The following is a 15,234-nucleotide window of genomic DNA, read 5'->3' on the forward strand; positions in this document are numbered from 1 at the left end:
TTTAAAGGTATCATCAATTGGAACCTTTTACAGTTCAAGGTTTATTAAAATTCATAAGGCGGATTTAGAGTGACTTTGTTCCAAACACCTCCTGAAAAAGGCTTTGAAAATGCTCAATAGTTTGAACAGATTCATTTCCATGCCAATAGACTTGCAGTTCATATGATCAGGTATTGAGCGTCTTTTAACCTCATTAAGTTTCCCAAAGCGCCAAGTGGTTAACAGAAGTGAGCATATCATTTTTCAGGTATATTTTGCTTGCTTTATACTTGCTATACAAGTCAATGAGTAGGTTAGAAAGACCCCTGGAAGGTTCCTGAGTGACGTTCACAGCATTTTGCATGCAAAAAAGAAACTTAAGCAAACTCATTTGATGCCCAAAACAATACTTAGAAAAACATCACCAAACTATGTTTACAAAAATGCTGGAAAACACTAAAAAGGGTGATTCAGGAAAAGAATCGCTGTCGTTTCTTGAGGCCGTTTCGGCTTGAAATCCTGGTCAGTTTCAACCACCTGGAAAAAGTGTCATGCGAACATTGGCACAAGACATAGAGTACGATTGCTTGGTGTGACATAGATGATATGAGTTTTGCTTCATGAAGTCAAGTTTAACTTTTGAGTTAAACTTTCTTGATAGATAGATCTTTTTGCCATGTGGATTTTAACTTTCTCTTTTTATGTTAAACTATGTGCATTGGCAAATTGAGTGTGAGCAGAAAAGATAAAACTGCTATGCACAAAGAATTTCTCAGGTTCCACTGAGATTTGAACTCAGATCGTTGGATTCAGAGTCCAAAGTGCTAACCATTACACCATGAAACCACATGACTAGAGATGAGCGTTGTTCTACTCGAACTGTTCGCCAGTCTCAAATTCGAGCTGTTTTGGGCGGTGTTCGAGCCGTTCGGCGAACACGAACAATTTGAGAAAAATTCGGCTGTTCGTCGTTAGGTTCGATAACTGTTCGTGCACCAAAATCATAACCGGATTTTTTCTCAGTAATGATGAAAATTAATGTTAATACGCAGTTTGAGTGTACAGCGGGGTGGGGGGAGGGGCAGGGGATGGATCTCTGCAGGAACAATGAAGATCTCCATTTTTTTTTCTCTTTCCCTCATTTACAGTGGGGAGGTGCAATCTGTCAGCCTATCAGCAGCGCACACACGGAGCGAAGTGCTTTTTTTCACACAAGCAAGGGCATGTGTCATTGGCAGTGTATGTCACATGTCCTTGCCCTATAAGACCAAGCCATTTTCTCCGTAGCCACCATTTTCTCACTGCTGCAGCTGCGTGTTAGACGGCACCGCTGTTGCTGTGTGCGCTATACCTTGTTAATTTCAAGCCAATTTTCGCACAAATCTACAGATAGCTTGGGAGTAGGGAATAGTTGTGATTGCAGTCCTTTTAAGGACTAGGTTACAGCATTTCCTACGACTTTTATCAGGCAGGTCTGTGCTCTTAAATTACATCAGTTCCTATCAGTTTTTGCCAGGCAGGTCTGTGCCAGTGCTGTGCAAGTTTTTTTCACAGCATTTGGCTGAATCTAGCAAAGCTAATCCTTTTGGCCTATTGCAGAGTGTGTTAGTCAGTGGAGTAGCCTATCTGTGTTGCAAGATATACCACCTGTGTATAGAATACCAATTTTTTTACTGCACCTAGTGAAGTAAAATCTTTTGGGCATAGCATCATTCTCTTAGTCCATCTATACTGACCTCCATCAGGTTGCAAACTGAATCTAATTTTTTTCTGCATCTAGCTCTGTAAAAATATTTGGCCTTCTAGTAGTGTGTCGGACTTTCTCTATTAGTCCACCTCTACTGACCTCCATCAGGTTGCAAATTAAAAATAATTTTTATCTGCATCTACAGTACCTCTGAAAAAATATTTGGCCTTCTAGTAGTGTGTGGGACTTTCTCTGTTAGTCCATCTATACTGACCTCCATCAGGTTGCAAACTGAATATATTTTTTTCTGCATCTACCTCTGAAAAAATATTGGGCTACTAGCTGTGTGTGGGTCTTGTTCTATTAATCCATCTATACTGACCTCCATCAGGTTGCAAACTGAATATAATTTTTTTCTGCATCTAGCTCTGAAAAAATATTTGGCCTTCTAGTAGTGTGTCGGACTTTCTCTATTAGTCCATCTATACTGACCTTCATCAGGTTGCAAATTAAAAATAATTTTTATCTGCATCTACAGTACCTCTGAAAAAATTTTTGGGCTTCTAGCTGTGTGTGGGACTTGTTGTATTAGTCCATCTATACTGACCTCCATCAGGTTGCAAACTGAATATATTTTTTTCTGCATCTACCTCTGAAAAAATATTGGGCTTCTAGCTGTGTGTGGGACTTGTTGTATTAGTCCATCTATACTGACCTCCATCAGGTTGCAAACTGAATATATTTTTTTCTGCATCTACCTCTGAAAAAATATTGGGCTTCTAGCTGTGTGTGGGTCTTGTTCTATTAATCCATCTATACAGACCTCCATCAGGTTGCAAACTGAATATAATTTTTTTCTGCATCTAGCTCTGAAAAAATATTTGGCCTTGTAGCAGTGTGTGGGACTTGTTCTATTAGTCCACCTATACTGACCTCCATCAGGTTGCAAATTCAAAATAATTTTTTGTATGCATCTAGATCTGAAAAAATATTTGGCCTTCTAGCAGTGTGTGGGACTTTCTCTGTTAGTCCATCTATACTGACCTCCATCAGGTTGCAAACTGAATCAAATTTTTTTCTGCATCTAGCTCTGAAAAAATATTTGGCCTTCTAGCAGTGTGTCGGACTTTCTCTATTAGTCCATCTATACTGACCTCCATCAGGTTGCAAATTAAAAATAATTTTTATCTGCATCTACAGTACCTCTGAAAAAATATTTGGGCTTCTAGCTGTGTGTGGGACTTGTTGTATTAGTCCATCTATACTGACCTCCATCAGGTTGCAAACTTAATATATTTTTTTCTGCATCTACCTCTGAAAAAATATTGGGCTTCTAGCTGTGTGTGGTTCTTGTTCTATTAATCCATCTATACAGACCTCCATCAGGTTGCAAACTGAATATAATTTTTTTCTGCATCTACCTCTGAAAAAATATTGGGCTTTTAGCTGTGTTTGGGACTTGTTGTATTAGTCCATCTATACTGACCTCCATCAGGTTGCAAACTGAATATATTTTTTTCTGCATCTACCTCTGAAAAAATATTGGGCTTCTAGCTGTGTGTGGGACTTGTTGTATTGGTCCATCTATACTGACCTCCATCAGGTTGCAAACTGAATATATTTTTTTCTGCATCTACCTCTGAAAAATATTTGGCTTCTAGCTGTGTGTGGGACTTGTTGTATTAGTCCATCTATACTAACCTCCATCAGGTTGCAAATTGAATATAATTTTTTTCTGCATCTAACCCAGCCAATAGTTTTGGCCTAATACCACAGTTTGGCCACTCAGCTCTGCTCGGTTACCATCCATTGTTTTTTTGTGCAAACAACTCCAGAGTTGTGAATTAGTTAACCACCAAAATGAGTGGAAAAAGGCCTGCTGCTGATGGAAAGGGGAATAGGCGTGTTGGGAAGGGGAAAAAAGGTTGTGTCCGTGGGGTAGGTGCTAAAGCAACAGTAACATCTGCAGAAGAAAGACCATCTTCCAGCCAAACTAAAATGTCTACTTCTTTTAGCGGACAATGTGATAAGATCCCTTTCTTACGGCCACGCCAATCGCTACAAATTCCAGATGAGGCACAAAAACAGCAGGTGCTTCAACGGATATCAAGTGCTCCTTTAAGTGGGCTCTCCTCCACATCAACTTCAACATCACAATACTCCAGTCCTCAAAGGTGTCACCCAAATCGCACTTGCTTCCTCACAGCTCCCAAATCTCCAGCTGCCCGTCTGAGTATGAGGTAGAACAGATGGTTGAGTCTGCAGAGCTGTTTACTCATACTATAGCCTGGGAATCAGAGGTCGACTCCAGCGCTTCTGTGAATCCAGACGAGGAAATGATCTGCACTGATGCCCAGAATCTTTATGAGTCGGATCCAGGACCAGACGCAGAAGGTTCTGACCATAATGTAGACCCTCATTCCCAAACTGTAACTCCTGTTGGTGGAGACAATGAGGAAGACGATGATAAGACTCAAATACCTGATTGGAGCGACAACTTTAGTTTTTTGTCAGGGCAGGAACAGGTTGGCTCTGAGGACGACGGGTGTGATAACACACAGGGTGATGATAATGAGGTTGGAGATCCCACTTACTGTCAACCCAAGAGATGAGGTCAGCAGAGGAGGTGGAGGAAAATGCTAGTGACGACGAGGTCAGGTTGTGCCTTCATGGACAGAGACGTAGTACTGGAAGCACGTCAACAACTGCATCCTCAAACACAACTCTGCCTCTCACCACAAGTCGTGGTGGCTCTTCAGGTCGCATGGGTGCTAAGCCTTGCATAGCCTGGGTATTTTTTCAGATCGATAAAGATGACCCAACTCGTGTTATCTGTAACATTTGTCAGCAAAAGCTAAGTAGAGGCCAAAAAATACATAGTTTGAGTACTTCATGCATGAACCGGCACATGGACATGAAGCATAAGTTGCAGTGGGAAGCTCAGTGTGCTACAATACGGTCTAGCCGGCCGGGCCAACCACCGTCTGCCATATCTTATGCATCCGCGGCCTCTTCATCCTCTGTGACTGGGGGGACAGCAGTCACACCTGTTTTGGGGCGCAGACCTGCCACCTCTTTACCCGCAACAGCCAGCGTGATTGGCAGGTCATCATTTTCTTTGGAGGTGGTAACACCAGCTGGTGTTGAGTGCTGTCCGACATCGATAGCACCACCTTTGGATCAAGGCAACCTAACATGTCCGCCTGCATCTTCCTCACAGACCGGCAGTTTGCCGGGGACACCCTTATCAACCCCGTCTAAGCACAATAGCCAGCCCTCGGTTCCTCAGATGTGGACAAGTAAAAGACCATTTCCTCCTAGCCATGAGAAAGCTAAGAGGTTGAATTTCACCATCTGCAAGCTCTTGGCTACAGAAATGCTGCCTTTCCGCCTGGTGGACACAGAGGATTTTCGAGACCTTATGTCCGTCGCAGTGCGCCAGTACCAGATGCCCAGTTGGCACTACTTCTCAAAGAAAGGTGTGCCTGCGCTCCACCAGCATGTCGCACACAACATCACCGCTTCTTTGAGAAACTCTGTGTGTGACAGGGTGCATTTCACCACAGACACTTGGACGAGTAGGCATGGACAGGGGCGTTACATGTCGCTGACTGGGCACTGGGTAACTATGGTGACAGCAGGACAAGGGGCTGCTGTCCAAGTCTTGCCGTCCCCACGAGTTGTGCGTCAATCCTCTTTATGTCAAAGTTCCTCCACTGCTTCTGCCTCCTCAACCTCCTCTCGGTCTTCCACCTGCACCCAAAGCCTGTCTGGTCATGCCACAAGCTTTCTAACTGCGCAGAAGGGATCCTGCACACCTCCTTACTATGCTGGCAGTAGGGCTCAACGTCATCAGGCGGTTTTTACTTTGAAATGTCTGGGAAATGTGAGTCACACAGCTGAGGAGTTGTGGTCAGCTCTGGAGAACCAATTTCATGAATGGCTGTCTCCACTGGACCTGAAACCAGGGAAGGCCGTGTGCGACAATGCTGCAAACCTGGGTGCGGCCCTTCACCGGGGCAATGTCACACACGTGCCTTGTATGGCTCACGTGTTGAACCTGGTTGTCCAGCAATTTTTAGCCCACTATCCCAGACTAGATGGCCTTCTGCAGAGGGCACGGTCGCTGTGTGCTCACTTCCGCCGTTCGCATCCCGCAGCTCAGCGACTTACATCTCTACAGAAGTCGTTGGGCCTGCCACTTCACCGGCTAAAATGCGATGTGCCTACCCGGTGGAATTCAACTCTGCACATGTTGCAGCGACTGTGGCAGCACCGACAAGCCCTGGTGCAATATGTTCTGACGTATAGCCTGGGCCAATGAGATCCAGAGGTGGGGCAAATCACGCTGGAGGAGTGGTCTCAGATCAGGGACCTATGCACCCTTCTGCACAGTTTTGAAATGGCGACGAAGATGTTTAGTGCTGATGATGCCATTATCAGCATGACTATTCCGGTGATTTACATGCTGGAGCACATGTTAAACAGAATTCGGAGTCAGGTGGTGGCACAAGAGGAGGTGGAGGAAGTAGAGGAGGAGGAGTTGTATGCGGAAGGGCTAACATCTGCAAGGTCCAGACGGTCGGCAGCACCAAGGCGGCAGGCATGTGAGGGTGGGGGAGATGGTTTTACCAGGGCGCATGGTAGCAGCCAAACTAGTGAGGAAGGTGCAGGAGCCCAGGAAGAAGTGGAGGACGAACTGATGGAAGACTCATCAGATGAGGGAGACCTTGATCACATTTCTGTTGTGCGAGGTTGGGGGGAGAGGACAGAGGAAGGAAGCATGATTGTTACCTCGCCACCAACACAACAGGGACTTGGTGCTCCTGGATGCGCAACACACATGAGTGCCTTCTTGCTGCACTACCTGCAACATGACCCTCGAATTGTGAGAATTAGAAATAATCCTGACTACTGGGTTGCCACACTGTTAGATCCCCGGTACAAAAGTAAATTTGCCGAAATTATTCCTGCCATAGAAAGGGATGCACGCATGCAGGAGTATCAGCAGAGACTGTTGCAGAATCTTACATGTGCTTTTCCACAAAACACCAGTGGTGCACGTAGTGAATCTCACAGTTCCAACTTGCCAACCGTGGGACCGTCAAGTGTTCAGCACTCAAACCGTAACAGAACCACAGTATCTGCTGGTAACATCAATTTTGCGGAATCATTTCACCACTTTTTTAGCCCATCCTTTGCAAGGCCACAGGAGACAAGAAGTCTGACACATAGTCAACGCCTAGAGACGATGGTACAGGAGTATCTCCAAGTAAACATTGAAGCCACGACTGTGTCACTGGACCCTTGCTCTTTTTGGGCTTCCAATCTGGATAAATGGCCGGAGCTAGCCACTTACGCCTTGGAGATCTTGTCATGCCCCGCAGCCAGCGTTCTGTCTGAACGTGTGTTCAGCGCTGCTGGTGGTGTGCTGACAGATAAGCGCACGCGGCTCTCCACTGATAATGTAGACAGACTCACGTTCATAAAGATGAACAAATCATGGATCCGAAACGACTTTTCTACCCCTGTGTCATCCTGGGGAGAGTAAAAGCTTGATGATTGGTTAAAATCACCCTACCAACCGTTTTAAGCTTTCAAATTACTAATCATGTTTATCTGTATCTTGACTGGAAAATAATTTGGGCTTTGTAGCAGTGTGCAGCACTGATCCTATTAGGCCATCTATAATAAGCTCCACCAGATTTAAAATTAAAAATAATTTTTAGCTGCATCTAGCCCGGAAAATAATTTTGGGGCTCCGAGATGCGCAAGACACATAAGTGCCTTCTTGCTGCACTACCTGCAGCATGACCCTCATATTGTCAGAATTCGAAGTAATCATGACTACTGGGTTGCCACACTCTTAGATCCCCCAAACTTTTCGATCAACCTTTTCATTTTAATAAAGACCAAAAAAATTTTCATTTTTGAAATTATAAGCATTAGCAGGTTGTTAGAAACTGAAATCAAACAGTTTTCAACTCAAAACTTTATTCTAGGTGATGTTACATTTTCACATAGGACCCCTTGTTCGAAAGGAGCTTCTGAACTCTCTCGTCCATTGAATTTGTCAGGTTTTGGATGGTTTCTGCTTCAATTGTTTTGCATGAGGACAGAATACCCTCCCAGAGCTGTTGCTTAGATGTGAACTGCCTCCCGCCATCATAGACACTCCTTTTAATGATGCTCCAAAGGTTCTGAATAGGGTAGAGGTCAGGGGAGCATGGGGGTCACACCATAAGTTTGTCCCCTTTTATGCCCATATCAGCCAGAGATGCAGATGTTTTATGTGCAGCATGAGATGGTGCATTATCATGCAGAAAAATGATCTTGCTGTGAAATACACGGTTCTTCTTCTTGAACCATGGCAGGAAGTTCTGTTTGAGAAAATCCACATACATTATGGAGTTCATCTTTAGCGCCTTCAGGGATCCTAAAGGGGCCGACAATCTCTCTCCCCATGATTCCAGCCCAAAACATTACTCCACCTCCTCCTTGTTGGCGCTGTAGCCGTGTTTGCGTGGGGTGTCCATCAACCAGCCATCCTCCACTCCATCCATCTGGACCATCGAGCGCTGCACGGCACTCATGTAATGTTTGGCCCACTGGAGCCGTTTCTGCTTGTGTGAAGTGGATAGAGGAGGTCGACAGGATGGCGTATGCACAGCTGCAAACCTCTGAAGGACCCTGCATCTTGTTGTTCGGGGGACGTTGGAGGCACAAGCAGCTTCAAAAACTTGTCTGCTGCTTTGACAAGGCTTTTTTGCCGCTGCTCTTTCAACCTGACGTAATTGCCTGTAGGAAAGAGTCCTCAATTTGCCCTTTTCAGCACGCACACGTGTGTACTGTGAATCAGCTACATACTTCTTGATTGCAAGACACTTCATCCTGATCATCGCACAATGTTGATTGTAGTCATGCCTTGACCTAAACACTCCACAATTTGTTGCTTCTCAGCAGCCGACACATCCTTTTTCTTTCCCATTTTGGCAGAAAATGTAGGCTGCTTAATAATGTGAGAGAGCCTTCTTAAGTAGTCTTGCCTTTCATTGGACACACCTGCCAAACTAATTAGCACAGGTGTCTGCAATTGCTTTCAGTGATATAAAGAGCCCTGACACACATCACCATGAATGAGTTTAACTGACAAACAAACAAATTCTTCCCTTATCACTCCTAAACACTTTTTGCATAATAATTTGGAACGCAGTGTACATGTGCTTTTCCACAAAACACCAGTGGTTCACGTAGTGAATCTTACAGTTCTAACTTGCCAACCGTGGTCTGTATGGAATTGTTCAATAAAGGGCCCAAAATTAAGATAACATAGATGGGAGAGGTCTCTATGAATAGGAATTCCTAAGTATTTGATACCCTGTGAGGGCCAGGCAAAGGGAAAGTTGGACTGGATGGAATCCTATATGGATTTGGGGAGGGAGACATCGAGGGCCTCAGACTTCGCTGCATTGATTTTAAAATTTTACCATGTAACAAAGTGATCTATTTCAGCCATAACAGCAGGGATGGATATATGTGATTGAGTGATATATACTAGGACATCATCAGCAAATAGAGAGCACTTGTACTTGGTGCCTCCCACCTCAATCCACCTAATATTGGGGTTATGGCGAATTGATGAGAGCAGGTGCTCCGTCACTAGGATGTATAAGAGAGGGGACAGAGGACATCCCTGCCTTGTCCCATTGGTGATTGTGAAAGGTGATGAAAATGTTCTGACGCACCCCCTGGGCCTTAGGACACCCGGAGCCGGACCCTTTTTGGTGGATGCTGGTGGTTGTAGTCTTCGTGGCGGCGACCCGGTTCCGTGGCTCAGGGCGGTCAAACCAGTGGCGGAACTATTTGTGTGTTTTGATGTTTAAATGTCCGACTACGCCACCCGTGGATTGCGGTCAGAGTGAACCGCCGCTACAGGGCAGACCGCTGAGGCTGGTGTTGTGGGTGCAGCAGAGCGTAGCATAACTCCCCACGGGAGGAGTATAGCCTCAGGGCAGTGTATGCGGAGGATGGGGGTGATGGTGCAGGGCAGCAGCAGTAACGACACGGAGTCAGTGATGCAGTCCAGGGCCTTTACTCACAGTTCTTATTATCCAGACCACGTCTGCAGGTAACGGCTGCCCACGTCGTACCGTGCTCACCAGGTGAGGGGCTCAGACAACTCCCAGATAACTTTGGAGCATTTCACAGGACCCCCTTTGTGTGTCCTTTGTCTGGCCTTTCTTACCAACACTTCTGTCCGGCTGCCTCGGGCCTCCTCTTGGTAAACTTGGCGCCAGTTTCCCTGACCCTATGTGGTGCCTTCCAAGCGGGTGTAGCGAGGGGCTGCGCCACATAAAATGTCAGAGCCTCCGGTTTCTAGCTGAGGGTCGTTTCCTGCCTCCACTAGTTCGGGGACCGGTCTCCCCCTTTGGCCTGACCCCTCCACGCAGGTGGATTCGGGCGTGCGGTGGCGACTCACCCGTCCGCACCCCTGGGATCCCTTCATTCCTCGTTCCTGGAGCCTTCTCCGCTCCTCTTCCTTCCTTCTCCCTCTTCCAGGCCTGGGCCTCTGTTACTAGGCCCGCCTCCGGAGCAGAGCTCATGCAGAGCCCCTGCTCCCTGCCACTTCTGCTCAGACTTCTCTGCACTGAACTAAGATGGTGCCCACCTTTTATACTCCCTTCTCAATGCACCCAGGAACTGCTTCCTCCCTGCTCCTGCACTACAGGGTTCCCCTTCCTCAGTGTTCCCTCCCCCCACTCCAGCCAGGGACAGGGACTGTCGTGCCCATCTCAGGGGCATATTGGTCGCCCTGCCCCACGGCAATGTGGTGTAATGCATGCAGGTGTCGGGTCCTGATCCACACTCTATCCTTACCTGAGAGTGAGATATCACACCTCTGGGTGAGGTGCAATACGTCTGTAGCAACCGAGCCCTCAGGGTGCTACAGTTCCATTTATCTTCAGCCTAGGAGACGTATTGCGATACAGGGCCGTGATTTTGGCTATAAAAGGGTCCCCTAGACCCCTACCCCAAGATTTTTAAGAGAATCATATATGGCGTGCCAGGAGACTCTATGGAATGCTTTCTCAGCATCCAACGAGAGTATCTAATTACAAATTTTTAACTGCATCTAGCCCAGGAAATACTTTGTGCCTAGTAGCAGTGTCTGCTAGTCAGCGGATTATCCCGGCTGTTAAGCAAGCTACACCACCTGTAGTTTAGACACTTAATTTTTTCAAAGGAAATGCCTCGGGACCATGGGATACTTAGTGAAGAGCATCAGGAGGCACCCCAAGGCATAGGGGCTGGGACTGGCAGTAGGATGCCTTGCGGTGGACAGCCGAGCTCGATCCTTATAAAAGCTTTTTAACTGCAGCAGCTTTAGTGGACGCTACTGGAGCTGGAATTACCGCGGCTGCTGGCATGAGACTTGCCCTCCAATAGATCCTTGTAAATGGATTTAAAGTGTATTCATTCAAATTAGAGAGACAATTTAAATTAAAAAGCTTAGAGCTGCCTCCACCACAGGGGGGCTCGCTCGACCCACCAGCGGACAGGCACCAGTATTGGGAGAGGGGGGCTGGCCGTCAGGGTTCACCGCGGCTCTGGCACAAACCCGGCGACACGGAGGTGGCACGGGCAGGAGCGGACTGGCCGTGTCGGCTTCTCACTTTTTGGATTTTAGAAGGGCATGACATGCCTATATCTGTGTCTCCCCCTCCTTTTACTCCTCCACCTCTTTTATTTTCGCATGACTATATGTACTTGTCACTTTTCCATGTGTTAGTTATGTCTTCTGAGCAGTTTGTCAGCTTTTGGACACCTTTGAAGGTGTTTTCTATGTGTTTCTATGTGTTTTTGTTTGCCTGCCATTGGTTTTAACGGTGTTCGAAGGTGTTCGACGAACAGTTCGACGAACAGTTCGGCGAACACACGGGTGTTCGACGAACCGAACCGAACTCGAACACTACGGGGGTGGCTCAACACTACACATGACCAATGAAGCTGTCTGGATTTTCTTTTGAAAACAATAAAAGAGCATGTGTAAATAGTGGAAATGTGAGAAATTCACTCTGAATCCATTGATCTGAGTTCTAATCTCAGTGCAACCTGGGAATTCATGCATTATGATGAAAACTGGTTCTAAAGCTGTTCCGAAAATGTATATCTAACACACATTGGTAAATTAATATCTCCTCCCTTTTTATTCCACAAGTGTGCTTAAAGTTCCATGATATCACAACAAAGACAGTTTTAAAATGTTGATGAAATCTGGCTAATAATTTCAGTGCTGGATCTATGAGCTGGAAAAAGGGTGAGAAAAAAAGAAATTGCAAAGCTTCTGCTCATCCAGAAGTCACTAAAGATTTTTCATGGTGTGCTAAAAGGTTCCATCGGAAAGATAATTCAAGTAGAGTTGGTGCAAATCAAAGTTCATATCCCACTCCATCAGCCACGGCAGTGGTCTGTGTTCGCTGGAAAAAAGGAGGATTTGCACCACATACCTGATGGCACCCTCTGAGCTTTGTTTGATTGGTGGTGTGATGCACAAGTGACATCTCACCCGGCTGACTAATCAAAAGAAGATCTACAGATGCTGTTAAGCTGGTTCTAGAAATACAATCCATAGATTACAGACCATTTCTGTGGGGGATAGACTTGGGAATGTGAAAATTGATCTACTCAGATAATTCGTCAAAATGTTACATGAAGTTAAACGTAGTTGGCAGGATTTGAACCTACGCGGGAAGACCCCAATGGATTTCTAATCCATCGCCTTAACCACTCGGCCACAACTACTCAGACACTGTTTTGTTCTTATGAGTTATACACCTTTTCTTATAGCACCATGATCAATATCAGTGATTATCCTTCTGGAAGACATTTCAGAAAATGGAAGATTTCAATTGGAAACAAAATTCCAGGCCTCACTGAAATGTAAAAATCTGATTTAAAGGTATCATCAATTGGAACCTTTTACAGTTCAAGGTTTATTAAAATTCATAAGGCGGATTTAGAGTGACTTTGTTCTAAACACCTCCTGAAAAAGGCTTTGAAAATGCTCAATAGTTTGAACAGATTCATTTCCATGCCAATAGACTTGCTGTTCATATGATCAGGTATTGAGCGTCTTTTAACCTCATTAAGTTTCCCAAAACGCCAAGCGGTTAACAGAAGTGAGCATATCATTTTTCAGGTATATTTTGCTTGCTTTATGCTTGCTAAACAAGTCAATGAGTAGGTTAGAAAGACCCCTGGAAGGTTCCTGAGTGACGTTCACAGCATTTTGCGAGCAAAAAAGAAACTTAAGCAAACTCATTTGATGCCCAAAACAATACTCAGAAAAACATCACCAAACTATGTTTACAAAAATGCTGGAAAACACTGAAAAGGGTAATTCAGGAAAAGAATCACTGTCTTTTCTTTAGGCCGTTTCGGCTTGAAATCCTGGTCAGTTTCAACCACCTGGAAAAAGTGTCATGCGAACATTGGCACAAATCTTAGAGTACGATTGCTTGGTGTGACATAGATGATATGAGTTTTGCTTCATGAACTTTTGAGTTAAACTTTCTTGATAGATAGATCTTTTTGCCATGTGGATTTTAACTTTCTCTTTTTATGTTAAACCATGTGCATTGGCAAATTGAGTGTGAGCAGAAAAGATAAAACAGATATGCACAAAGAATTTCTCAGGTTCCACTGAGATTTGAACTCAGATTGCTGGATTCAGAGTCCAGAGTGCTAATCATTACACCATGGAACCACATGACCAATGAAGCTGGCTGGATTTTCTTTTGAAAACAGTAAAAGAGCATGTTTAAATAGTGGAAATGTGAGAAATTCACTCTTAATCCAGTGATCTGAGTTCTAATCTCAGTGGAACCTGGGAATTCATGCATTATGATTAGTGTTGAGCCACCTCCGTAGTGTTCGAGTTCGGTTCGGTTCGTCGAACACCCTTGTGTTCGCCAAACTGTTCGTCGAACACCTTCGAACACCGTTAAAACCAATGGCAGGCAAACAAAAACACATAGAAACACATAGAAAACACCTTGAAAGGTGTCCAAAAGCTGACAAACTGCTCTTAAGACACAACTAACACATGGAAAAGTGACAAGTACATATAGTCATGCGAAAATAAAAGAGGTGGAGGAGTAAAAGGAGGGGGAGACACAGATATAGGCATGTCATGTCCTTCTAAAATCCAAAAAGTGAGTAGCCGACACGTTCAGTCCGCTCCTGCCCGTGCCACCTCCGTGTCGCCGGGTTTGTGCCAGAGCCACGGTGAACCCTGACGGCCAGCCCCCCTCTCCCAACACTGGTGCCTGTCCGCTGGTGGGTCGAGCGAGCCCCCCTGTGGTGGAGGCAGCTCTTAACTTTTTAATTTAAATTGGCTCTCTAATTTGAATGAATACACTTTAAATCCATTTTCAAGGATCTATTGGAGGGCAAGTCTCATGACAGCAGCTGCGTAATTCCAGCTCCAGTAGCGTCCACTAAAGCTACTGCAGTTAAAAAGCTTTTATAAGGATCGAGCTCGGCTGTCCACCGCAAGGCATCCTACTGCCAGTCCCAGCCCCTATGCCTTGGGGTGCCTCCTGATGCTCTTCACTGAGTATCCCGTGGTCCCGAAGCATTTCCTTTGAAAAATTTAAGTGTCAAAACTACAGGTGGTGTAGCTTGCTTAACAGCCGGGATAATCCGCTGACTAGCAGACACTGCTACTAGGCACAAAGTATTTCCTGGGCTAGATGCAGTTAAAAATTTGTAATTAGATACTCTCGTTGGATGCTGAGAAAGCATTCCATAGAGTCTTCTGGCACGCCATATATGATTCTCTTAAAAAGCTTGGGGTAGAGGTCTAGGGGACCCTTTTATAGCCAAAATCATGGCCCTGTATCGCAATACGTCACCTAGGCTGAAGATAAATGGAACTGTATTACCCTGAGGGCTCGGTTGCTACAGAGGTATTGCACCTCACCCAGAGGTGTGATATCTCACTCTCAGGTAAGGATAGAGTGTGGATCAGGACCCGACACCTGCATGCATTACACCACATTGCCGTGGGGCAGAGTGACCAATATGCCCCTGAGATGGGCACGACAGTCCCTGTCCCTGGCTGGAGTGGGGGGAGGGAACACTGAGGAAGGGGAACCCTGTAGTGCAGGAGCAGGGAGGAAGCAGTTCCTGGGTGCATTGAGAAGGGAGTATAAAAGGTGGGCACCATCTTAGTTCAGTGCAGAGAAGTCTGAGCAGAAGTGGCAGGGAGCAGGGGCTCTGCATGAGCTCTACTCCGGAGGCGGGCCTAGTAACAGAGGCCCAGGCCTGGAAGAGGGAGAAGGAAGGAAGAGTAGCGGAGAAGGCTCCAGGAACGAGGAATGAAGGGATCCCAGGGGTGCGGACGGGCGAGTCGCCACCGCAAGCCCGAATCCACCTGCGTGGAGGGGTCAGGCCAAAGGGGGAGACCGTCCCCGAAACAAGTGGAGGCAGGAAACGACCCTCAGCTAGAAACCGGAGGCTGTGACATTTTAAGTGGCGCAGCCCCTCGCTACACCCGCTAGGAA

At 45.9% G+C, this 15,234-nt stretch overlaps 3 non-coding genes across 3 annotated transcripts; all 3 read right to left on the minus strand.

The window, feature by feature from the left end:
- Positions 1 to 753: 753 nt before the first annotated feature.
- TRNAQ-CUG (transfer RNA glutamine (anticodon CUG)) lies at positions 754 to 825 on the minus strand. Its single transcript has one exon. It is a non-coding gene; the product is annotated as a tRNA-Gln (tRNA).
- Positions 826 to 12,387: 11,562 nt separating this feature from the next.
- TRNAS-AGA (transfer RNA serine (anticodon AGA)) lies at positions 12,388 to 12,469 on the minus strand. Its single transcript has one exon. It is a non-coding gene; the product is annotated as a tRNA-Ser (tRNA).
- An 892-nt stretch (positions 12,470 to 13,361) lies between these two features.
- TRNAQ-CUG (transfer RNA glutamine (anticodon CUG)) lies at positions 13,362 to 13,433 on the minus strand. Its single transcript has one exon. It is a non-coding gene; the product is annotated as a tRNA-Gln (tRNA).
- Between the last annotated feature and the right edge of the window lie 1,801 nt (positions 13,434 to 15,234).

This window comes from Phyllobates terribilis, unplaced genomic scaffold (assembly GCF_046119375.1).
Source record: "Phyllobates terribilis strain yellow unplaced genomic scaffold, ASM4611937v1 Scaffold_13__5_contigs__length_258822181, whole genome shotgun sequence".
NCBI classification, from domain to species: domain Eukaryota; kingdom Metazoa; phylum Chordata; class Amphibia; order Anura; family Dendrobatidae; genus Phyllobates; species Phyllobates terribilis.